Source organism: Lissotriton helveticus, chromosome 6 (assembly GCF_964261635.1).
Source record: "Lissotriton helveticus chromosome 6, aLisHel1.1, whole genome shotgun sequence".
In the NCBI taxonomy this organism is placed as follows: Eukaryota; Metazoa; Chordata; class Amphibia; order Caudata; family Salamandridae; genus Lissotriton; species Lissotriton helveticus.
Genome location: NC_136067.1, coordinates 1,002,909,433 through 1,002,913,853, shown reverse-complemented (window position 1 = coordinate 1,002,913,853; position 4,421 = coordinate 1,002,909,433). Strand labels below are relative to the sequence as shown.

Genomic DNA, 4,421 nt, shown 5'->3' with positions numbered 1-4,421 from the left:
CGTTTTAAGATAGAAGCCTTTGTGCTTGTTGGAGACATGTTTTCTCAGTTCTTTAAAAGTTCCCAATATGTCTCCACACAAGTCACATTTATACTTTTCGTTTGGGTATTTCCAATAAGTGACTTTTTTTGTGTAGTCACTTTTCTTTGTTATTACATCTTTGCTGACCTCGTATACATTGGGAAGATTTTCAAAGTTTGTTGTACCAATGTCATTCTTGGCTGAGGAGGCCACAAACTCGATGGATTCACGACGGTCTACTGTTGTGTCTTCTTCTGCTACAGAGGGGGAACTAAGGCCTATATCGTGATCTGAATCATTGTTGCTTTTTGCATTATTTGAAGCGGGTGCAGGTTTGTCTACCCCATCTGGAATTGGGTTTGTTTGCTTTGTCATTTCTCACTATCACACTCGCTGCCATGATAGAACCTTTTTTGGCCTGTCTCTATAGACTTCTCTACACAGAGTCTAGCACTACAGAGGCAGTTACCGGCGGGACCACCAGGAGGTAAAGGCCACTACAACCAAGAATAGATTAAGAGGGTCATAGTTACTCCCGCCATTTACCCGCGCTTCATTGAATTTCTTCACTTTGACATTCAGAGCACCGGGCAGAAATCACATTGCGTCAACACCCACCTCGGGCCTTCTCGATGCTTTGTTTTAATTAAACAGTCAGATTCCCCTGGTTCGCACCAGTTCTAAGTCAGCTGCTAGGCACCGGCCGAGGCAGAATGCTGGCCCCGCCCCCCGGGGAGGGGGCACGGGGAGAGGCGACCACCATAGCTGGGGCGATCCACAGGAAGGGCCCGGCTCGCGTCCAGAGTTGCCGCTGCCCCAGAGGGAGGCGCCTCGTCCAGCTGTGGCGCGAGCTCAGCCCCGCTTCGTGCCCCAGCCTGACTGACCCAGCCCTTAGAGCCAATTCTTATCCCAAAGTTACAGATCTGACTTGCCGACTTCCCGTACTTACATTTTTCCAGAGGCTGTTCACCTTACAGACCTGCTGCGGATATGGGTACGGCCCGGCATGAGTTTTACACCATCTCCTCCGGATTTTCAAGGACCAGCGAGAGCTCACCGGACGCCGCCGGAACCGCAACGCTTTCCAAACCTCGGGCCCCTCTCGGGGTGAACCCATTCCAGGGCACTCTGCCCTTCACAAAGAAAAGAGAACTCTCCCTGGGGCTCCTGCCGGCTTTTCCGGGATAGTTTACGTTACCGCACTGGACGCCGCGAGGGCGCCCGTCTCCGGCACGCCTGGTTCGGGGATCTGAACCCGACTCCCTTTTGATCAGCCAAGGGCAATGGAGGCCATCGCCCGTCCCTTCCGAACAGCGCTCACCCATCTCTTAGGACCGACGGACCCATGTTCAACTGCTGTTCATATGGAACCCTTCTCCACTTCGGCCTTCAAAATTCTCGTTTGAATATTTGCTACTACCACCAAGATCTGCAACTAGGGCGGCTCCACCTGGGCTTACGTGCTCACTGCAGCAGCCTTCCTACTCGTTGCAGCTTAGCCCCCGTGACGCTCAGCGCCGGCGATGGCTGGATATGGGCCCGACGCTCCAGCGCCATCCATTTTCAGGGCTAGTTGATTCGGCAGGTGAGTTGTTACACACTCCGTAGCGGATTCTGACTTCCATGGCCACTGTCCTGCTGTCTATATCAACCAACACTTTTTCTGGGGTCTGATGAGCGTCAGCATCAGGCACCTTAACCCGGCGTTTGGTTCATCCCGCAGCGCCAGTTCTGCTTACCAAAAGTGCCACTAGGCACTAGCATTCCATGCCCGGCTCCACACCAGCGAGCCGGGCTTCTTTATCCATTTTAAGTTTGAGAATAGGTTGAGTTTGTTTCTGCCCCAAGACCTCTAATCATTCGCTTTACCAGATAAAACTGGGAGCTTCGACCGATTTGCACGTTAGGACCTCCACGGACCTCCACTAGAGTTTCCTCTGGCTTCGCCCTGCCCAGGCATAGTTCATCATCTTTCGGGTCCTATCACGCACGCTCATGCGCCACCTCCCCGACAGAACGGGCGAGACGGGCCAGTGGTGCGCCCACCACTGGAAGCGCGGTGGGATCCCACCTCAGCCGGCGTGCTCCAGCCCTCACCTTCATTGCGCCACAGGGTTTCGCTCGGCCCTCCGACTCGTGCACTTGTTAGACTCCTTGGTTCGTGTTTCAAGACATGTCGGGTGGTTAACCCACATCGCCGCAGACCCCTGGCACCTGGCGTGAGCCTCCCCGCCCGGCGGCCCGACGCGGTCGGGGCACACTGAGAACAGTCCGCCCCAGTCAACAGTCACGCCGGGAGCAGGGGGCCCCATCCCTCCTTCAACCGTCCGGTCATGCCCCGAGGGTTGGCCACGAACGGGTGGCCGGGGGAGGGTGCAGAGGTGGTTGAATATCCCTCGACCCCACGGACACAGCAAAGTTGTTGCCAGGGGGGGCTATAACACCCTCCGCTAGAGCGGAAGGCCACCGGCCACCCCAAAGCCTTCCCAGCCATCCCGCAGTCGGTTGTGGCGCACCTCCACTGAGGAAATGCGCCCTGCAGGGGCTGGGTAGGGCCCGGGCGCCTGTCCCGCGGAGGGGATCAGGAACTCCCACGCCACCGACTTCCTGCCTTGTTGAATCCTCCGGGCGGACTACATGGACCCCTCCCGTTTACCTCTCAACGGTTTCACTCCCTCTTGAACTCTATCTTCAAAGTTCTTTTCAACTTCCCCTTACAGTACTTGTTGGCTATCGGTCTCGCGCCCGTATTTAGCCTTAGATGGAGTTTAACACCCGCTTTGGGCAGCATTCCAAAACAACCCGACTCCGAGAAGAACCGATCCCGTCGCGCCGAGGGCCGCTACTGGCCTAACACCGTCAGAAGGACTTGAGCGACGCCGGGGAGTCGGTCTTCTGTAAGCCACATTTCCCGTGTCTGCCGCCGGGCGGGGATTCAGTGCTGGGCTCTTCCCTCTTTACTCGCCGTTACTGTGGGACTCCTGGTTAGTTTCTTTTCCTCTGCTTAGTAATATGCTTAAATTCAGTGGGTCGCCACGTCTGATCTGTGGTAGTAGTCGAAAGAATGATGACGGAGCGTCAAAGGGGGTAGCTGGGGAAGGCAATGCCCCTTTTTGGAGCATGGGCCTGGCATCCCGGCAGCATGCGCCCTCTTTTCCTGGATCAGATCTGGAGGGGTTTCACTCTCCCCGGGACGCCGGCCGCGCAAGTGGGTGCCCGAGGCGCGTGCACACGGGCAGCCGGTGAGACACCACAGACAGCCACGCGAGGCATGCAGCCAGACGCGCCGGGATGGGCCGGGGCAGACCGGTCACCAGGCCCCTTTCTCAGGGGCCAGGCATATTGGCAGCATACCCCCGCTGCAGGACCCGGCGAGGGACCCTGCCATGAGCGATCGGGGGGCTGACCTTATGGGGGGACGGAGGGGAAGTGGAGCTAACCCTGCAACAGCCCCAGCTGCCTCCCGGGGAAGCCCTGGAGCGATTGATGACCGAGCGACCCTCAGAAACCCGGGGCTGCAAGGTGCATTTGAAGTGTCGATGATCAATGTGTCCTGCAATTCACACTAATTCTCAAAGCTAGCTGCGTTCTTCATCAAAGCGTGAGCTGAGTGATCCACCGCCAAGAGTAACAGAGGCAACTTTTCGAAAACCTTCGCCCACTTGTGGGTGCAGGAGAGGCGGGAGGGAGGAAGACGGCGCCGTCCATCCACAGGTGCCCAGTTCAAGGCTTCCACTCTGGGAGTCAGACTGCACCGTTGGGAGAAAAAACCATTGCCAGGCACTTGGCCTGGGAGTCCCACCCACCCACGGGCAAGGAAGGGGCTCCTGGTACAACAGGAGCAGGCAGCCCCACAGCTGCCAGTCACTCCCGGGGTAAGCGGGAGGGACCGCACGAGTCTTCAAACCACTCGGCCCAGCCGCACGGGACAGGGTCAAACCGGGTACCTTGCATTGAGGAATGGTCGCCCCACCTGCACCTCAGCTGTCCGTCACCGGGTGACCCTGATCCGTGCACCAAGCTGGCTTGTACAGCCCCCCCCTGCATGTGCCAAAGGCGCCGGAAGGGAACAGCTCCCCATCCCGCACGCTTTCCACTGAGAGGTGCTGGGGTCCCCTCGCAGGCCCTCAGCCCCTTCTCTTCCAGTCTACCCTGCCACACGAGAAGGGCCCTACCTCAGTCGCCCGGATATCAGTCAGACTGGGACTTTGGGTGCAGGAGGGCAGAGCCAGCCAGCAGCCCTTCTAGGGGGATGGTACCTGCCATTCGGTTTTCCCCACCTCGGGGTGGTGCCGGGTGAGCTTGGGTTCCATCTCAGGAGGGCCTACAGAGGTTTCCCTCACAGAGAGGAACAAGAGACGGGGGCCACCCCCCATCCCCGGCCCCTCACACGTCCATCG

At 58.0% G+C, this 4,421-nt stretch overlaps 2 pseudogenes; both read right to left on the bottom strand.

The window, feature by feature from the left end:
* Nucleotides 1–974: 974 nt before the first annotated feature.
* On the bottom strand, nt 975–3,051 carry LOC144765626 (28S ribosomal RNA; annotated as a pseudogene).
* Nucleotides 3,052–3,516: 465 nt separating this feature from the next.
* Nucleotides 3,517–3,651, bottom strand: LOC144764648 (5.8S ribosomal RNA; annotated as a pseudogene).
* Between the last annotated feature and the right edge of the window lie 770 nt (nt 3,652–4,421).